This window comes from Mustela lutreola, chromosome 3 (assembly GCF_030435805.1).
Source record: "Mustela lutreola isolate mMusLut2 chromosome 3, mMusLut2.pri, whole genome shotgun sequence".
Lineage (NCBI taxonomy): Eukaryota > Metazoa > Chordata > Mammalia > Carnivora > Mustelidae > Mustela > Mustela lutreola.
Genome location: NC_081292.1, coordinates 75,075,996 through 75,097,786, shown reverse-complemented (window position 1 = coordinate 75,097,786; position 21,791 = coordinate 75,075,996). Strand labels below are relative to the sequence as shown.

At 42.5% G+C, this 21,791-nt stretch overlaps 1 protein-coding gene across 12 annotated transcripts in view; it reads left to right on the top strand.

Annotated features, from left to right (window-relative positions):
- Window positions 1-21,791, top strand: part of FAM110B (family with sequence similarity 110 member B) — a 191,659-nt gene that overhangs the window by 106,248 nt on the left and 63,620 nt on the right. The gene's annotated exons all lie outside the window — the stretch shown is intronic.

The following is a 21,791-nucleotide window of genomic DNA, read 5'->3' as shown; positions in this document are numbered from 1 at the left end:
CACCAGTCTAGTGAGTCATTGACCGTACAATCTCTGTAATAGGCCAGAAGTTAAAACCCCCCCAGAAGTCGAGCATTGTAAGACCAAAGAGAAGGGCATTTTTATGCTCATCTCTCCAACCCAAGTTCTATTTGAAGCCTAATGGAGATGCCCCAATTTAGGGATTAGTGGCTACTCGTTTCTGGGTTATGGAGCATCTTCTGTGCTTCTTGTTTCCAGTTGGGGCATAAGCCTCTGTCTTTACAGAAACCATGTTCTGCCTGATCCTTCTGATAATCCCTTGGTTATTTGTCTCAACTCCATTGTCCAGCTGTGTTCACGAAGCCACCTGCTCTGCTTGATGTACATGAATGATGTTATACGTGTCTAGCTTTGAGGCTCAGTCCCTTCTCCATCAGGATTCCACATCAGACTTTTATAACCAGGTGAGCTGTAACCCACAGCATGAATTAAAGTGAAATCTGTGAGTGACTTTATCACCACCATGCCTCCCTCAGAGCACATTCCCAATGGTCTTTGACACCTTGAAGAGGTGAGAAAAACATGATGCTCAGGTAACTTACCAACATTAATGCTATGTGCATTTTTTTTTTTAAAGATTTTATTTATTTATCTGACAGAGAGTCAGAGGTCACAAGTAGGCAGAGAGAGCAGGCTCCTTGCTGAGCAGAGAGCCCGATGCGGGCCTTAATCCGGGGACCCTGAGATCATGACCTGAGCCGAAGGCAGAGGCTTAACCCACTGAGCCATCCAGGTGCCCGCCATGTGTGCATTCTAATAAAAATAATTACATTAGCAAAAATCATAGTTGACGGTGATCCTGAAAACCTGAAATGCAGATCTCTTCCTCCTGTGGTCGCTGGGTTATAGGGAATGTGTGAACTGATCTCTCCTTGGCAGAGCAGCCTGTTACCATGGAAACGTGCTTACTAGTTTCTAAATCCTTCTGACTAGTTCCAGGAACATTAACTCTATACTAGTACTAAAAAAACATTCTAAAATTTATATATCTGGCATTTGAATATATATAATTATTTAAAGAAGAGCATTCATTTCAAATTACAGATAGACTCTGCTCATCTGAAGAGTAGTACATTTGCTATTAGTATTTTTTTAATGAAGATTTAATTAGTTTATTTGAGAGAAAGAGAGAGAACACGAACAAGTAGAGGGAGAGAGGGAGAAGCAGGCTCCCCACTGAGCAGGGAGCCCGATATGGAACTCTATCCCAGGACCCTGGGGTCATGACCTGAGCCGAAGGCAGACACTTAACGGACTGAGCCACCCAGGTGCCCTGCATTTGCTATTATTAATAATAGTACTTCATGTAAGTGTAGTAACCACTGCTAGTAGACTGAGGTTCAATTGCCACTGAACCTTTTCTCCCCCATCATAGTTTTGGCAGTGGAGTCATCTGGGAGAACATAATTTTATTTAGTCATACTTTGCTATTTATGTACTATTTTTGTCTTTTAAACCTCAACTTCCTTATGGAGACATGCTGTATTTACCAAGCCTACTGTCCCTGCACAGACAGGATGAGTAACTGTTCACTTTTTCCCCCTTAACAGTAGATTTTGGGTGCGGCGCCTATATTCCTGCTAATTTCTTAGTCTAAAAGTCGGGATAGCTTCTAAAGGAATATACAGAAATCTCAAAGTTATATAGTAATTAATCATGATATGTTAAATATGTGTGGTTTTTGAAAAAGGATAATTAGTTTTTAAAAATTGAACATGAGTCATTTTCAGTATTTAAATCTATTTTGCAGACTCTGAAGAAAGTAAGTTTGTTTATTCATTCTGGTTGTTAAGTTCTTGCTTGTAATTCAGGTCTGATCCTCTGGTCTCCCTGGGCATATTTAGTGTTCCCGTGTAACACATTAATTTGCATACATTTCTATACGTGTTGTTAAGATGTTTAAATGGAGGGGCGTTTGGATGGCTCAGTGGGTTAAGCCTCTGCCTTCAGCTCGGGTCATGATCTCAGGGTCCTGGGATCGAGCCCGGCATTGGGCTCTCTGCTCAGCAGGGAGCCTGCTTCCCCCTCTCTTTCTCTGCATGCTTGTGATGTCTGTCTGTCAAATAAATAAAATCTTTAAAAAAAAATGTTTAAATAGATATAAATGTGGATACTGTACATAGGCACACACATGCCTATTTATCCAACCATACTGTTGCCCACTTTCGGAGGAAATCTCATCTACTTCTTACGTGTTTCTTATGGTCTTTCTTACTGCATGTTTTCTGCAAGGTAGCATATGGCCTTACACATAGGTGTACCTTCATTAGGTACACATTAGGTACACTTCATTGCCTCACTTTTCATTTTTGAAAATTTTCATTGATTTCTATCCTTGTCTTCATTTTTCTTTCCCAGTACCCCGTTGCCAAATATTCAGAAACATCACCCTTTTGTTCTGCTGTCCCAGTCACAGTTTGTGAATTTGTCCGTGCCTTTGCTTCTCTGGAGTGCTCTGTCAGTACTGTCCACCAAACTCGGGATGCCTTGGGTGGCTCAGTGGGTGCAGCGTCTGCCTTCAGCTCAGGTCCTGACCCCAGGATTCTGGGATTGAGTCCCACATTGGGCTCCTTGCTTATCAGGGAGCCTGCTTCTCCCTCTGCCTGCTGTTCCCCCTGCTTGTGCTCTCTCTCTCTCTCTCTGACAAGTAAGTAAATAAAATCTTAAGGAAAAAAAAATTGTCCACTAAACTTTTCCTGGCCCTAATGCCTTCTCCTTGTCCCTTTCTTATCTCTCGTATTGTCAATTCGAGGATATCTTTTGGAAGTCAGGGATTAGAAATTCTGTGCTTCTAGTTCTCTATAATATCTAGCATATAGACATTTACAAGCTATAAATATGGAAATGCCACTCCCTAGGTTTCATTTGGTTCTTCCCTCTATACTTTGAAAAAAATAATCATTAATACAATTTTGGGTATATGAAGTTATTACCATAAGATGCATTCTGAAGGTGGATGGGGTCCTTCAGAGAGCAGCATGATATTTTGGCCCCATTCTCAATTGAATGCATTCCATAGATAGTCTGAGCTTGCTACCGCTGCAGTAACAAAGTTTAGTAGCCTGAGTGGCTTCAACAACAGGAAGGTTTTGCCTCTCCGTCCAGGAAACAGGGAAGTCTGAATCAGGGTGTCCAGGCTTCATTCCTTGCTCCCTTCCTCTCCCCGACGTTCTGGTGGCAGTCTTTGGTATTCGTCGGCTTGTAGAAGCATCACCCCGAGCTCTGCCTATATTTTCACACAGTGAAAATCTGTGTCCAGATTTCTCCTTGTCAAAGGACACCTGTCACTGCATTAGGGCCCACCCTCCTCCAGTATCACCTCCTCTTAACTAATGACATCAGAAAACTTCCCAAGAAAGGTCACATCTTTTTGTTACTGAGGAGTAGGTGGGACTTCGACATGTAAGTTTTAGAGGGATGGAATTCAACCCATAACTCCTATCATTATAGTAAAACTCCCTTTATAGCCCAAGTCTGTTTGATGATTAACAACCCATAGACCTTGTGTTGGGACCACAGGACAAACCAAACCCAGCTGGTGCAGGTGCTCTTACCAGATGAAGTCCTGCGCATTTATGCCGCAGCCAGCTCCACCAGGCACTTGGATGGTCGCGTGCTTGGAGCGTCCAGTTACGCCTAATCATCCAAGCTTCAGCTTGTTTGAAGAGTAAATTCATCGTGTCTAAATGTTTGCCAGTTGTCACTTCCAAAACAAATCTTTAAGCATCTTTGTCACCTTTTCGTCAAATGATAATTTCATTTTAACCCAAAAATAACCATGACCAGATGAATATTTCGTCAAAATAGACCACGGTATTTTATTGATTAGAGCTGTATTGATTTCCAGTCGAGATAAACTGACTTTCTCCAAAATCTAATTATTTTTCCTGATTGTGATTTAATTATGGTGGATTTAAGACCCTGGCCAGTAGGAGCGCCAGGATCCAAGGGCAGATGGCAACTATTGGCTCACCGTCGTTTGTCATTCTTGGTACCTATTTCCTTGAAGCCACAGGTCTGTGACCTCCAGCCATGAGGCAGAAGAAATTGTTCGTTGAGAGTCCCATGGCACAGGCGTCTAGCCCGAAGGGAGACACTGAAGCAGTCGCTGGCTGGAGCTAGCTACCCCTTTCACCAGCTTGTATTTATTCTACTTAAATGATGCTCAGGTCCTACATCTAAAATGTCAAAGGAAACAAAATCTTCAGTATTAACGCTACTTCTGGTTATTTTTGGGGTCATCACTTCTTACTCTTCCTTTCATTCAACGATGCTAACTTCTTCACCAACACTTTCCAAGAATGTGTTTACATGAGAGCAGAGCCAGGATGTTAAGAGACCCAGATTGCAAACAACTTTGCCACTCGTCAGTGACATTCGGAGTGAGTCATCCTGCCTCAGTTACAGAAAGAAGAGCACTGATTGACAGAACTGGGAGAAGACGACACGGAGTAACAAATGGATATTTCTCAAAACCACTTTACTTCCATTTCAGAGCCCAAAATTAGGAGATTACTTATTCACTGTGTACCAATTTCTTATTGTATAATTTGATTTTCATTTTAGGGGGGCTTTCCATTGTTTATATAATTTGATCTCCAATAAAAGATGTCATTCTCATGTCTAACTCTTGGTTCAGATTATATCTAAGTCAAAATATTCAAGAATATTTTTTTAGACCTAGCAAGCTACTTTAAACCAGAATCCATGGATTCTAGTTATGGCAAGGAATTTATTTGGGCATGTACTACTCATAAAGCTAATTACACATGTTGCATGAACGAGTTGATTTCTGCCAAGATTGTCACGATGTATTTCAGCCTCCAAGGGGGGGGGGTCCCCATCTTAGCTGTGCACGAGTCCATTGCTTTCTTATACCTACAACTCCTCATATACCTCAGCCGTGCCATTACCCAGGACGGACATTAGTCATTCTGGCTGGAAACTTCAAAACCATTAAAGAGATTCAAGAAAAGAGTGACATGATTGGACTTGTGCTTTAGAGAAGTCTGTCATCATCTTCCTGTGTGCAATATTATATAGTGCAGTGCTCATTACAAAAAGACCTATTGAGCGAAGGAGCTCTTCAAAGCAATAAAAGGGTTGAATATGTACATAAGGGTCTTAAGCCTTAATTTTTAAGAATTTCTTATTTTGTTGAAGGCAAGTTTCAGTTCTCAAAATTAATTAAACTTTGTAAGGGGACACAGAGAGAGGTTTATGTAGCTGACCTAGTTATTGCAATATGTAGAATGGGACATGTATTTCTAGGAGTAAATACCCATGACGCATATCAGTCTTGATAATAAACCGCACAGGTGCAGTAGCCCCATGTTCCCATCATTTCCACTACTTTGACTCTTTTCAGGAGACATAAGGTACAAAAGTGAGTCATAATAGTTTTATTTCCCCAGCACATTCTGTCTCCTCGCTTGGCACTTACCAGCCTTTCCTTGAAGCTCCGCTAGTGCCTGTTCATAATTCTCATGGACTGTGTTTCACACTCCAGTGTAGTCGACTGGTTGCGTTGGCCAACTAGAGCACACCTTGTCGGGGCTGGAACCCTGTCATTCTGTGACTCTCTGCCTGTCACCCACCGCCAGTCTTCTTCCTCAGCCTACTCAGTACATTGTTTGCAAAATGAACGGATAAAGGATGAAGACAGAGCTGCTGTGACTCTGCAGCTTGCTCCTTAACCTTTGCCTCCCGGCAGACTTGGATTCCATGCTTTGATTTTTCCCAAGACTAGTCTCTTGAGGTTCATCTGTCAACTCGAGAAACACAATTGATTGGCTAAGATATTTCTTGGAAGTGTGATACGGAATCATGTGGTTTAGATTGGGACATTATAGTCCCGCCTGTTTTTCTCGCAAGAATGGCAGCAAAACCTTCTTGAGCTCATGAGCATGTGGTGGATATTAAGGAAGTCTAATAAAGAAGATTGCAGAACATTGGAGAGCAGGCTGGGTCCTCAGACAGAGTAGAAAAATCCTGTGTTGCAACTACAAATAAAAAGGAAATGTAAACGTATCTTTTTATATACAGACCATTTTCTTCCCCACTCTCTTTGCACCTGGGAGAGGGAGGACCACAGGGCAAAGTGAGACTAGATTAAAAGACTATAGACTTTTTTATAATGTAGAATTGATTGTAATTGTTAAAAGTCAACCTGCAGTAACTTGCTTGCACCCTTCTATGCTGTCATGCGGTATTTAATTGCTTTTGCAATAATTACTCCCCACAGTTTTTCTACTGATTCTTTTTACGTTATTATTACATATTTTCAAAAATTCGCAATTGAGTGCCTTTTTCACTGTTCTTTAAATACTTGAAATTATGTTTTTATATGCCAATACAGCCAATCCAAATAAAAAGCACACTGTATGAAGTTAATTCAAAAAGTTTCTCAGATGACATGGCTCGGTGATTTCTTAAAGGATAGAAGAGCACTTTATTAATGGAAAAAACCGAAGTCTATCTTCTCCTGGGAATACAGGTTGCATTTTAACTGAGCAACTGTCAGTCAGCCACTTCATATTATTGACATTTATTAGGCAGTGGATTTCTACATTAGCAGTCTCTTCTTGCCTTCCCTGAGAGAGGAGAGCTTCCTCAGATGGGTAACCATCAAATCTCCAGCCCAACAGCTGTGCCCAGCAGTGGAACTAGGTGCTCTGGGACATTGGTGTTTCTTGTATGGGGAGGGCATAGTTTCAAAGACGTTTGCCATTCTCCTAAAATTGCTTTGGGCTCCATGTTGCCTAAGGTTGAAGAACAAGTTCAGGAGCTATAATCACCTGGATTTCATTATAGCTCTGCCACCTAATAGGGAGGGGGGTGATCTTGACAAGTTAGCTAACTTCTAGAAGCCTCTGTTTCCTCAGTTGTATGCCTGATATACAACTTGGATATAAAGTACTTAGGATACAGTGTTACTTTGTTATTATTTTGATGGTCCCATTTTATTATTTTTTTTCAAAAATTTTTTTTATTAACATATATTATTTGCCCCAGGGGTACAGGTCTGTGAATCATCAGTCTTACACATTTCACAGCACTCACAATAGCACATACCCTCTGCAATGTCCATAACCCAGCTACCCTATCCCTACCCCCCAACCCCTGGCAACCCTTAGTTTGTTTCGTGAGATTAAGAGTTTCTGATGGTTTGTTTCCCTCCCGATCCCATCTTGTTTCATTTTTTCCCTCCCTACTCCCCATGGCCCCCAGCCCTGCCTCTCACATTCCTCATATTGGAGAGATCATATGATAATTATCTTTCTTTGATTGACTTATGGGGTCATGGGGGGTAGGGAGGAAAAAAATGAAACAAGATGGGACCAGGGAGGGATGGGCCAGTTTTCATTGCATTAAAAAGGATGATTGAATTATTTTTCAAAATGTTTTATTTTTTCCAATTTTCAGGTGTCATTTCAACTCTGAATGTGTGTGCAAAGCTGGGGAATTTGGTTGTTGCACCCGTGTAAACAAATGGGAAATAGTTATAGGCCATGGAGTTAGGACAAAAATGTCTAGTGGTTTTATACTCTCCCCAATCATTTCTCTTTCCTTTACCTGGTTCCAGTCTACATGAATTTCAGTCCCACAGTTTAGTTAATAAAACCCAACACCACTGTTCCGATTTCAGCTACCATAGTACATTAACTGTCACTGCATTAAGTGGAGACGTCCTAGTCAGCTCTTCAATCCACAAATCACTCCATATAAGCAGTAGGTTCTCATCATGATGAATGAGCAGTCATGTCACTTCTTTCAGGGACCATCAGTGATGGGTCACTGCTCCTCTCATGTCCAGTTCACCCAGAGCCAGATGTGTAGCTGCATCTCCCCCTTGCCTCCCAGTAATAACTTGCAACATTTTATAAAAATGGATACTCAGAAAGGGAATTGGCCAACCAACATGGAAGTGCCACACAGCAAGGAGATTGGAATCGAAGGTAAACAGAGGGAATGGCTCTCTGGGGAACATCAACCTTGTGTCATTCAAGAGACTCCAGAGATGCCATAGGAGCTGAGTGAAGAATGTTTATCACATGGGTGAGAAAGCCGTTGGGCCCAGAAGGATGAGGGTGTTCCACAGGAAGTGACGCCATCAAAGACTTCACGTTGCAGGGGTTTTGGGGCATCCTCATGGCACTGAAAGCATAAAGGATTAACTGTTGGAAGAGGAATGTGACAGTTCACCACAATGTAGAAAAAAAAGCTTGCCTCCTTCCTGTAGGGTGAGATGGAGAAGGCAAGCATCAAGCATTTGACCTCCTCTTGCTCAGTTCTCATAAGAAATTAAAAATTCTCGATGTGTTTATGTTGTCGATTATAGTGTTTTAAATTAGAGCGCTTTCTTCACTGCACATTTATAACCAACAATAAGAGAGCTTTAAGGTTTTGACAAAAAAATTTAAAGGCCACAAAACCTTCATCATTTTTGTCATGTGTTAGTAGGTACTTATTGCATGGTTTCAGCTTACGTGGTTCTTTTCCTAGGCATCCCCTTGCAAAGCAGGGCCCGTCTGTAGTCAAAAAGAGTCAAAACAAATCCTGTTGCCCTTTGGATTTTCTATTACTGAAAAATCAGTTCACACATCCTCTTTAATACTGTCTTATTTTTCTTTTAAAAGGAAAATGCTTCCTTCTCCTCTTATTTATAGCCTTTTAAAGGCAGTTCATCTAGTAACAGATGCCTTCTTGATCATAGAACTTCCCTGTCAGATATTGGCTATTTTTAATTTTCAAAAAGTCCGGAAATTAAATATTTAAAGACTCCTGTTTTTGTGGTGCTTTTAGTGAAATATTTTTTGCCCTGTGAAAGTTAATGGTTCCTTTGTTTTCTTCATAAAAGAAGGCCCTGCTGGTATGTTTCATAGGCCCACAGCCGGATCACTGCATTAGACGTAGCAAGGTTTAGTGACAGTTCTTTAGTGATTACTAGAGTCACCATTCATATCTGTAGCCTCTTGAGGGGTGAGAAATGTAATCTTGTTTGCTAGCTTAAGTCAACAAGCTGAGGGGATTCACTGTGTATCTTGTCCTATGCGTGCAGACTGTTTTAATTTGAAGAGCTCTAAAATAATTAAAACCATCTTGTATCCTTCAACCTCATAATAATTACCATTTAAAACCTCCGAGTCAGTTGGTTTTGAAAGATGTAGTATAATGAATAATAATCATGGCCTCTGGGTTATCTCGAACGTCTTGTGCCCTGGTGTGTCTAATAGAAAGGAACCTTGATTATAATTTTGGAGACTGTCCCCAGTGCCACCAGCATGCCCGTGTCGCCCTGCAGGTCCCCACGGGGCCTCAGGCTGACAGCATGCTTGGTCACATACAGTAATGAAAAGTCTTGTACGGGGAATGTTTGTGCTTTCAGTGATCGGTTTAATCAGGTTCAGGGAGTGAAGCTGATTTTAACAGAGCGCAGAGTAACTCTGATAGTGGAAAGATGGGACTTTCTGTACTGTTTTTCCTGTTCTTACTAAAGTAACCTCCTTAGCAAGGAAAGTGACTACTTTTGTTCTTTTCGGAATCTGACCCCATAATGTACATGAATCAACATATAGTTTTTCATGCGATTTATTTTATCCTACTTATCAGCTCTATAAAGGGAAAATGTTTTGCTCCAAAGCACTGTTTCCTGAACCTGAGCCAGAGATTCCCATGAGGAACGATGAGGAGGTGACAGACATAGTAAAGCAGGGGGGAGGGGGGAGTCAGAAATGGTGATTTTGAAGATCTTTGCTGGTTCTCAGAGTCTAGTTATTTTATTTTATTTTATTTTTTTACTTCCATCCAGAACAAAAGGGCAATTTCAGTAATAGGAAAATGAGGAGCGCACAGACCTAAGGCAGCATGGGTGCAGCGGAGACCTTCAGAGTCATTGTAGGCCCACAGAAGGCTGCCCCGAGCCCCTGAAGGATAGGCCTTCACTTCAGACTTGGTCTAAAACCTGACAGGAAGCCTCTCCTTTGGCTTGAATCCCATGGGAGGCTTTCTAGTACCTGTTAGGAAAACAGGTGACTTGGAATTCAGTGCTTGGCCTCCTGGCCGGAGGTGTCTCTTCCTCAGAGGAGCTGGGCGTCATGGCCCAGGCCTCCTGACGTAGCCTGCCGCTGCTGATGGCCGGGAGGACAGCCCCCTTCACTACAGCCCTGCACGCTCCAGCTCCCCTTCCTCCCCCTCCTCAGGCAAGAGCCCCTCCCCTCTCCCACTCTGTCACTCTGTGACCCCCAGAGACTGTTAAAGAAGTCTGTGCTGCCTTTCTCAAGAGTTTCATTACTTCTTCACCTTCCGTCCTTCTTCTTCCAGAAGGAACTTATTCTTGACCACCATGATAGGCCTGTTTTGGGGGTGCCTGTTATGCACCGAGGCACTGACATGCGAGGCGTCAAGCCACCCATCAGCCACCTTCAGCCGTCTTACAGACGTTAATGGATGAAGAAACAGCTGCCTTGGTCAGGAAGTCGCCAGTAAATAGCAGAATTTGGATTCGAACGCTTGTCCTCTTGTACAGCACATCACACATGTGCCGGCTTCATGTTTATCTTCCCCACTAGACTTCATAGTCCTTTGTCTTACCTGCTTGTCACTTCTACTGCCACCCTAAACATCCAGTACCATGCTTGGCCTTGGCCTTCTTTCCATAAATAAATTTTACTGGAGGACCAAATGAGTGAATCAATGAAAGTTTGAACAAACTCCCAAGAAGCTACAGAGTAAGATTAAAGAGTAAAATACAATTTTAGAGGCACCTAGGTGTTTCAGTGGTTAAGTGTCTGCCTTCGGCTTCGGTCCTGGGATCGAGCCCCACATTGGGCTCCCTGCTCAGCGGGGACCCTGCATCTCCCTCTCCCTCTAGCTGCCTCTCTCTCCCTCTCCCTATCTCTTTCTCAAATAAAATATTTTTTTTAAAAATTTAAAAAACAGAGGTGCCTGGGTGGCTCAGTCCTTAAGCGTTTGCCTTCAGTTCTGGTTGTGATCCCAGGGTTTTGGCATCAAGCCCTGCATCGGGCTCCCTGCTTGGTGGGGAGCCTGTTGCCTGTTTTTCCCTCTTCTACCCCCGCCCCCCCGCTTGTGTTCCCTCTCTCACTGTTTCTGTCAAATAAATTAATAAAATCTTTAAAAAAAATTTTTAATAAATAAAAGCAAAATCCAATTTTATAAAATCAACATAATATTGGCAGGACTATTTTTCTGCTGTACCTGTTTGGCCATGGTGCAAGTCTAGGGCTAAACTTACTTCCTGGCCTTGAGCAAAAAGCCACAGTAGCTGTTTCTAGTAAGCGTACTGGAAAGTGACAATTGCATTCTCCACAGTACTAATCCTGCGTGGACCCCTTTTCTGGTTACTGGCCAGGTGGCACGTAAAGGCAATTTAGGGAGGCAAGCTGGTGTAGAATCCCTTCTATTCCAGCCCACATGTGTCCTCCACTGCCAACAGTGGAAGGATAGGCAGGGAAACAAGGTCAACAATCCTGGACAGTGGCGAGGTGCCCAGGTTGCTGATGAAGAATCCACAGGGGCCGGCAGGCATGCTGCCACCATCAGAAAAGCAGAAGGTTGTAGAACTGCCAGAGTGGCCATTGGAGCTGGTGTAGTCCCACCTGCTTTGATCCGTGACCCTTCAACTAAACAACACCCTGGTGCCCTCAAGTCATTAATCTGCCCTTCCTTGCAACCAGTGTATTATGAACGTGAGTCACGCCTGGAGAGAACAGTCTATGGAATTACTCAGTTTACTTACTCAAAGGCTGTAGTGAGAGTCTTAGAGACAGGGCCACAGAGAAAATTTGGAACATTGTGCATCCTTGTTTATTCCGACGATTCTTTCCCTTCCATTGCTATCACCTATACCACACCAGGGACAGAAGTCTATGAAAAACTGAGCTGTGGAGTTCATTGGACAGAAGTCATCTGTGAGGGGTGCCTGGGTGGCTCAATCAGTTAAGCGTCTGCTTTCAGCTCAGGTCATGATCCTTGGGTCCTGGGATCAAGTCCCACATTGGGTTCCTTGCTCAGGGGGAGCCTGCTTCTCCCTCTCCCTATGCCTCTGCCTGCCTCTTCCCCTGCTTGTGTGCTCTCTCTTTCTCTCTCTCTCTCTCTGACAAATAAATAAATAAATAAATCTAAAAAAGAAAAGAAAAGGAAAAAATAACACTGTGATGCAGGACTAGCAGGAATTAAACTTGCTATACATCATATCCACTCTTCACATTTGGGCTGCCTAGAATGATTTATTCAAGAAACCCTACAAAGCAGGTGATTATTATATTGTTATACCCACTTATTTACAGGAGGAAATGGACTCACTAGTCTATTTGTCCTAACCAGAAAGTACTACTAACTGCTATGATTAAAAAAAGGAAAAAGAAATCTGTTAGTTTGTTTTTGACATGATTATGCATTTTAATTAGTAGAGAAAAAAGAAGGGAACTGTTAAGATGATTAAAACTTAAGTGTTTCTTTGGAGAACCATTGACTCATGAAATGGCTCAAAAAGTAGTCATGGTTGGAAAATTTACCCTGATACATGGAATGAAAAGTTAATTCTGTTTTAAGTAAAGGTAATGGTATTTTGAGTATATTTCACCTGGTAGCATTATCTTTCCTGTCATTTTTTTTCTTTTCCCTAAATCAGAGCCCCTAACTAAAGATTCTTATTCTCTTAGAAAAAAATTACTTCAAAACTTGACCATGTTATTGGCCAAGTATTACACTTTCTTTTTTATTTCAAATGCAGACCAACAGGGGTTAGAAAAATCAGATTAAAGCACAGATTTTGAGGGGCCTTTTTTCAGTTTTTGAGAACATTTCCACAGAAAGTCAATTACATATTAGGCATTTGAAGGTGTCACTTGAACAATGTGTAAAACTGTCCGACACACTCTGAGTGATGCAGGGAGGAAAACACTGATGGTGATTATTCCTCAAATGAACTCTTTAAAACTCCTCAAATAAACTATTACTCTTTAAATAGCTATAAAAAATGCCACAGGAAATTAGATTCCAGATTATGGCAGGCCAAATACAAAATCTTTAAAGTGTTATTTTAGAACACCACTTTCCAGAAGATAGCGTGATTTCTTAATTGTATAAAACATATTTGATTGAATACTATTACTTGATTGTAACAGTTCGTATATTTTACACTTTAAAAAAATATTGGACTTCTGAATAATGTGAATTGATTGATCTTTATGAAAATAATGTTAGGTTTTGTACTTATTTACAATTCTGTGAGTCTCTTTTGGCCAACATAAAGCAACGTTCTAAATGCACATGTTCATTTTGTACCAGACCCAACCCCCATCTACCCATAAGTTTAAAATATTAGGCTGTGCTCAGTAAAGGGCTGTCTCAGTGTCATGGACAAAAATATGCCCCTCACCCCTTTGCTGTCCATTCAGTGCCTTACTGGCTTACATTTAATGCCGATTTTTTTTTTTTAATTAATTATCTGTGTTTTGAACTCAGTAGATTTAGGGGCAGGAATTGTGAAGGGGTTAGGAAATTTCTGGACACACGAATAATCTAATGATAAGACCATTAGAACTAACAACCTGGTTCCATGAGGAACACCAGAAACCTAAGAGAGCAGACCTCTCCAGGCAGTGTTTCTGGGTAGTTACGTAATAACCAGGAATGATCAATAAACAGATATGCAGGTGTGTGAGGTACTTTTAAAGGAGTCCATCACAAATGCTCATTTAAGCAAACTGTTTGGATCCTTACATAGACATGCGCTGAGTTAGTACAAAGACATAGCTCCTGATTTCCCTGTCTCCCCAACTGTGAGCAGGCCCCTCATTCGCCCACAGTGGGAAGGAGTGAGGGATTAAGGCCACAGCCTCTCCTTTACCAAGCACACAGTTATGCTGGACAGTGTGCGAGGCACTGTCCATGTCTCATTTAACTGAAATAAGGAAACATTCACCCTCGGATATCCAGATACCTCATTGTTTGGATCAGTGATATGTAAAGCAAAGACCATTGGTAAAAAGCAAATCTCTCTTGAGTTGTTTCTAGAACTGTTTAAAATCGTAACTGTTTAAAATAGGTTTCAGTTTAAAATTAGTATCTTCTTATTGACAGTTTACAGAGTAATTTCTACAAATAAGTTCTAATTTGTTTTTGCTTGAAACATCTTGAATATATCCTTGTCAAAAGCTAGACTTCCACAGTCTGAGGAGCCTAATCTGTACCTTGAGTGTTTGTTTGTTGAGCTAGTAACAACCCCAGCTCATCCTGCAGTGAAAGTCCCCTGGTTGTGACTCCCCTCTGCTGTGGGGGGTGCTGCTGAGGGCTGGGCCTGGTTGCTGGGTCCCCCCGGTGAGTTTGTGGCCCCACCTCGTAGTTCTACAGCCCTGACCTGATCCAGCCTTGTTCTAGATGAGTGCTGATTGCCATGAAACCTGGAAACCATTTCTGGCTATGTCTTCCCAAGAACATTCCCCTAGGAAATATCGGGCTTTATGGTTTTAAGGGATCTTCCAGTTTCCTGCAGAAGAAGGAAACAAATCTCTGACGGGAGGTGAGTCATTAATAAAGGGGGGTCTCCTGGGTACAGGTCTTTAACGGCATTTCATAGGTGTCCGTGCACGCAATTGCTTTGGATTCATGTCTTGGCTCAAACTCAGTAAGCATAGATGATAAATGGCAGAGGAGAGTGTAAGTGACTTCTTCATCGTTTTTTAAAAAGGCTCATGTACGCTCATAGCCCCTTGTCCCTTTAGTTTGGTATTCTATGTTTTAAAGTAACTCACATTCTGGCCTACCATTAATGTCATCTGCAAACTTAGTAAGTTTGCTCTCGCCTGCCCTCTGGGTCTTTAATGATCATGCCTTGTCCCTTAAGAAGGGAAAGACTCACTAATAACTCAAAGGCTAATGTTTGTAGAGGGAGACTGTACTCTCCCAGATTATCACTATGATATGAGATGGAATCAGAAGTCCTCAAAGGGTCCGTCCGTGACTTGTCCACTGTCCATGCCAAGAGGCTCTATCAGTCTGAGAGAATTATTCCTAGAATCAGGATTGCTGTTTCTCAGGTCAAACAAATTTGTATTTCATAATTATTTATTCATTATTATAAGCATAATTATTTGTTATTGTATTTCATAATTATTAAAAATTCATGCCACAGTAATCAGTTAAATATTTCCATGGATTCTCAGAACTATCTTTGAAAGCTGTAATTAGGAATAATACCAATCAGCATTCTCTCCACCTGTGTTCATTCTGGGGCCCTGTGGCCTCCACTGTCACAGCCAGCCTCACACTGATCTCAATGACTTGACATTCTTTTTTTTTTTTAGATTTTATTTATTTGTTTGAGAGAGAGAGAATGAGAAAGAGAAGAGAGCATGAGAGGTGGAAGGTGAGAGGGAGAAGCAGACTCCCGGTTGAGCAGGGAGCCTGATGATGGGACTTGATCCTGGGACTCCAGGATCATGGCATGAGTTGAAGGCAGTCACTTAACCAGCTGAGCCACCCAGCTGCCCATGACTTGACATTCTTGATCATGAGACTCCCAAGTTCATCTCTTTTGAACTCCAGGCACAGGACACCAGGCTCTTCCTTCTGGACTCAAACACCAAAGAGGGATTCCCCTTTTTAGTTACCTGGATGAGTTGGCAAAGAGGCAGGTAGGGGGACGGGCGTGTGCTTTAAGTGCCTTTTCTGGTACGGATGTGAAAGATGAACCCCCTAGGTGAGTAACCAGTGTTTAGTAAGGGCTACTTATCGATGTGAGCCAGACACTGTTCTAAATCTTTCGCGTGGGGGCGCCTGGATGGCTCAGACGTTTAAGCATCTGCCTTCAGCTCAGGTCTTGATCTCTAGGTCCTGGGATCAAGTGCCATGTCGGGCTCCCAGCTCAGTGGGGAATCTGCTTCTCCTTCTTCCCCTCCTGTGCTCTCTCTGTTTCTTTCTTTCTCTCTCTCTCTCTCTCTCTCTCTCTCTCTCTCTCTCTCTCTGTCAAATGAATAAATAAAATCTTTTTAAATAAATAAAAATGTTTTGTCTGTATTAATAGAGTTAATCCTGACATAATTCTAGGAGATGGGTAATATTTTATCTCTTTTGACAGAGGAAGAGTTTGAGATACAGAGAATTCAAGTATCTTGCCAAAGGATATTTAGCGAGTTAGGTAGAGGCAGTATCTCAACCCACCAGGTGCCTCTCCAGACTGGACGTGTGCAGTCCTCTGAATAAGGGCAGCAGGAGCGATTGTCTTCACTGGCGTCAGACCTCTAGGGGAACTGAGTGCTCTCAGATTACCTGTTCCTCTCTTGCAGACTTTGTTGTTGTTTTAATTTGTAGTTGCATAACTGTAAGTTCTAGGAAAATCTGTTTTCCCTAGAATCTGTGACTCATCTTGACTAACACCCTATTTTAAAAATATTCCACTGCTCACCTACCTGTGCCCACCCCGATGCCCCACCCCATTCAGTTTCCTGCAGACTGCTTCTTGGGCTTGTTTTCCATTTTCTTTAGAACTGCAAAAAGGAATTTCCCTCATATGTCTTTTGTGTAGCTATGGAGTGCTATTAATATAGTATCTTTACCAAAGAGTAAATCACACACACACACACACACACGCGCGCACTAACCAGGGCTGTACTAAGATCATGTCAGAGTTATGTAGGAGCTTCTTGGGACTTTTCCCTTGTTTCTGACCCTTAGCTTCCAGATGTCAGTACTGTGCACAGGTGGCTAGCGATAGAGTGTGCCTTATTCAAATGTTGAGTTATCCTCATTACTCTGAGTACAACTTAGAGTGGGGGGAAAAGTTTTTTGTAAATTCCTGGTAAAAAGTTCTGTTATTAGAAGCAGAATAGCATAGTGATTATGAGCTAGAACTTGGGAGTGTGAAATCCCTGGATTGGAATCCCAGTTTAGCCTCTTGGGGACGCTTCAAACTCTGGCAAGTTCATTGACTTATTCAGCAGTTATTTACGGACTCCTATGTGCCAGGCACTGTTCTGGGCTATGGAGATGCAGAGGGCAAAACAGACCAAGGCTGCTCCAGTGCAACTTAATACTAGCATGGAGACAAACAGTAAGTAAATAAATGTTAGATTATCCTCTGGGCTCCACCTTCAATATATTTCCAGAAAATGACTGTTCTCATGACCACACTGCTGTTACTGAGGTCCAGACCCCTGGGATCATTGAAGTGGTCTCTTTACTGATCCTTGCTTCCATTCTGGGCCCTACAACCTATTCCAAAGAACCCCAGCTAACTCCTGGGTCCAGATCCCAGCTCAGCACAACAGTGGCCCCCATGCCCCTGTGGAGGTGGTCGCGGTATTTATAAATCCCACAGCATGGCAAGGTCATGCCCCTTAGGTGGTCCACCTCCTTCCACACCATGTCTGTGATCACCCTCTCACCTCCTTCCAAACTCTGCTTAGAGGCCCCTTCTTCAGTGAGGCTGAAGAGTCAGTGAGTCTGACATAGAGAACATTGCCTGAATGTGGAAGGAGCTACCGTATCTGTTGAACATGCAAATACACCAACCCTAAAATTCAGACCAGATAATTGCCTTGAGACTTTTAATGTTCAGTAACCCATCAGTAGGATAAAAGCCTATTCTGAAGGTCTTGGGAGCCCTCTTCCTTACACACACTGACATTTGGATGTATCGTGACAGTCAACCCAGAGATGATGAAGAATGAATATTTAGCCTATTAGGAGATAAGGAAAAGACAGGTAAATTACTTTATTTGTTCCTGTCCAAAATCTCTTCCATTTCAGGTTTGTAATTCTGGGTTCTGGAGACTGGGGGTTATAAGACCCTGTACAGTGTCTGGAATGGTTTGTTAACTGCAAACCATTTCAAGCTTCCCCTTAGTTCAATGCACACAACATTTGGGGGCTGCCTCTGGGAGTGTAAGTGTAGCAGCTCCCTCAAGACCTAAAGAAAACTGAGTGAGGAGGCCAGAAAGCACATGTCTGAGGACCCCATGGGATGGCTTAAAGCAAAGAGTCTCTTTAGTGGCAGGTTTATTTCACAGCATTTTTTTTGTGTGTGCTAGTCCTATCCAGAATCCCTTAAGCAAGGGAAAAAAAAAAATCGATAGCAGGTAAACCAATTAGGGAACCTAAGTGAAGTGGTTTCTGTGAGTCTAATAAAGCAGAAGGCAAGCTGAGCTACATGAGAAGAGCTGATAGGATTCCGGGCAGTGCTTTCTTGGTGGCAGCTGGACACAGATACGGGAACAAAGAGGCGTTTGTTCGAGTTTCCTCCCCAGTGGGACGATCCCTGAACCAACATTCAGGAAAAGAGCCAGAGAAAACTTAGAAAGGGGGAAAGCTGCAGAGGCCAGAGCCATAGAATGATTGCCAAAGTGGGGATGGCAGATATCTGGGGTTGGGGGCGAGTTGGTGGGGGAGGGGTGGGGCTTAGCCTCTCAGCACCACCATTTCTTTGTTGGCCCAATATGATCCTCAGAGGCATGCGGTGTGGAGCCAGATTGCCTTCTCTGCATTCTGGCCCCCATGTCTTCCTGTCTGGGGCCAGGCGGGCACATCCTTGAGCAAACTATTGGACATGGTAACACGTTAGGGCCTCAGGGTCTTCAGTTGTAAAGTAAAGGATAGGCAGAACCCCTCCTGACTGCCATAGGAGGACATCTGTTCATATTCATTGAGCACCTTGAACAGTCCTGGTGCACGTAAGCACCATCTTGGAGTCATCTCTGTAGTCATTACTACTATTTATGAGGCACCTCATGAATATGTATACCAATAAACATAGTGTGTAACCAAAAGGCATTTTTGCAATTTCCTTATTTAATCTGCATTAGACTTACTAGGCACTTACGTCGCCTGTTTCTTTAGGAAAAAAAAAAGAGAGATTAAATATGAGACAACATTTTAAAACTTTAAATCAAGGGGCGCCTGGGTGGCTAAGTTGGTTAAGCACTCTTGATTTTGACTCAGGTCATGATCTCGGGGTTGTGGGATCAAGCCTGGCATAGGGCTCCACACTGAGCATGGAGTAAGCTTGGGATTTGCTCCTGCCCACTCTCTTCCCACTCATTCTCTCTCTGTCTCTCTCAAATAAATAAATGAAAGATTTAAAAATAATTTTAAAAAATGTAAATCAAAAAGTATATCTATCTCTATAAATACTTATGCAATCCCGTGAAATCTCTTGACCTCCAAAAAAAGTATCCGAAAGATTCTAGAGTGAGTTCCTTAGATATGGAAAAGATATATCCTATGTGAACAAATGTCATTAACCTTAAATTAAAAAAAAAAAAATGTTTACCTAGTTACCATCAATTTCCATATTGATAATAATGCCATTTCCATAATCTCAAGAGTCTTAATTTGATATATTCCTTTTCTCTTTCCTCCTCTCTCTCCTGACCTTGTTCCATGACATCATTTTTCGTAAATTTGATGAAGGACCATGTACTGTCCCAGAAACGCCGATCTCTGCTTCTCCAGTCAAGAAGCAAGCATCATTCACATCTGAAGAGCCAGAAAGCTCTGGTGTCTTACTGACCATGAAAAGGGCATTTCAGATTTCAAATGCTTCCTATTCCAAAACCGGTCACATGTTATTGCAGGACATGATGGAGACCAAATGTCAGGTCGGAGTGCTGTGTCAGATCAGTGCGGGGAAGTTTAGCCAAGTGGCTAATGGAAAGCTTCGTACTACTGGTGACTTCTAAGCAGAGGGTTCTCGGGGAGGGGAGAGGATGGCCATGGTAGGATGCTTCCTTAGAGACAGAGTGAAGAAGGATGCTTTACTCAGCACATTTGGATTTTCAGCTGCAAAACAACAGGATCTGTAGCTGCTTCTGTTGTGAACCCCTTCCATGCCATTCCAAAAATTCCTCTCTGAACCCAAATATGGTTAGCAAAGTACCTCTTTTTTACAGGTACAATTTCAGGTGTTAGTTTGGCATGGACTGCAGAAAACTTTTTACCTTTTCTACTCTAAAACACGTAATAATAGTAATAATGATACAGCTACAAAACCATTCAACCATATTTGTGCTTCCAGCCTTATAATCTCATTTTTAGATTCTCATTTTAACATTGCCTGCAGACGTTATTCCTATATATTACTTTAAACATTCAGAATTAGTATTATTCATGATTCCTCTGAACGAGGAAGATAACAGTATCCCTCTGGTAGCCAAAGAAACTCTGTTGAGTGCCCATCTCCATGCCCACTATCTCAGGATGGCTGAACTGAAATTCAGGATAGAACAAGTAAAAATCAGGTAGCATCTCTGAAGAAAGTTTGTATGCGTGCTCTCTTTTGTCTTCGTTTTCTCTTCATCTGGGTTGGGGAAATGGTGGTTTTTAAATTTCTCTTTGGGATAGAAGATCTAATACTCCAAATAACCAGCTTCTCATTGGCAAGGTTTTGAGAAATATATATTTTGAGAAATACATATTTTACTTTTCTTGAGGGTCCTTGTAGTCTTTCTGCAGCAATGGCCTTAGCATGTATTCGACAACTCTGATGGTTTTAATTCCTCCCGCTGACCTGTTTTCTCAGACAGTCTCTTGACTGTACCTCTTCCCAGGCTGCCCCATGCAAGGAGAATGGCTGCTTGCTGGGACCAGTTTGCCCTTTGGTGCTTGCGGTGCCTGGCAGGGTTCTAAGTGCTTTGTACGTGTTATGCCCTTAACTGTGTCCATCTGGTAGGATAGGTGATATGTGTCATGCCTTTACTGTCAAGAAAGCCATAATCTGCATCAGGGACGTGCCTCCAGTAAGCAGGAGAGCCCAGAGTGAAGCCAGCTTCTGTCTGAAGTCCAAGTTCATACTTTCAGTCACTATTCCTACGGTCACTGAACAAGTGAGCAAAACATCCTATCTCCCGGCCTTGTGTCTGCGACTCAGTGACTCCAAGGGCACCTTCCGCAAGGGCATATGATTTCTGATTGAACGAGGGCTGAGGAAATGCACATGCCTGAGCATATTTAAAGAAGATAGACAAAATGCATTTGCTCATAAATATTTATCATTCTGTACACCCTGTACATGCCACATTGCTTTCTTATTGAGATTGCTTTGGGAAATCACTTTTTCTGGGCGTTTCCCTTCTGGTCTTCCCAATCTAACTATTCTTGTGTAGAATGCCCTAACAACTGCTTAATAGTGAGGAGTGATGCGGGATGTAGGAATGAGAGAACAACCCCACTGATAACTATTATCTAACCAGGAGACATTCCGGGAAGTGTACCTCAGGGAGTACCTCTTGTATTTCAACAGGTGAACTTCTTTTCTCTGCAGTTTATTTTTGTATTAGAATACTGGCTTATAGACTTCTGGATCTCCAGCATGGCGGCTCCATTGCTGTGGATAAAGATAATCCACAGGGAACGAGCTGCTGGGGAACTCAAGGGGAGGGAATACCTCGCCCAGACTGTTGGGGTTTGGATTTATCTGCCCCAAAGCCATGTTATAAACAATCTCGCGTTTTAAGAAGATGCCTCTGGGATCCATGAAGTTCCCACAGTGAGGAAACAAGAAGGGATGTAACCGAGCCATGAGACTGGAGGACGAGGGGGCCGTGACTGAAAATCCCGGAGGGGTGTCTGGACTCAGAATCCGCTGTGAACTTTGTTCAACAGACACACCCCTCGCCTGCCGGAACAGCATCCACGTGGAGATGGAGTTCAAGGGTTAGTGATTCAGAGTGTCCCTCCCTGAGAAGCACTAGGTTAGGGGATGCTCGGAGGGAAGCTGCTTTGGAGGCCTGTGAGAAACACGCTTCTCTCCT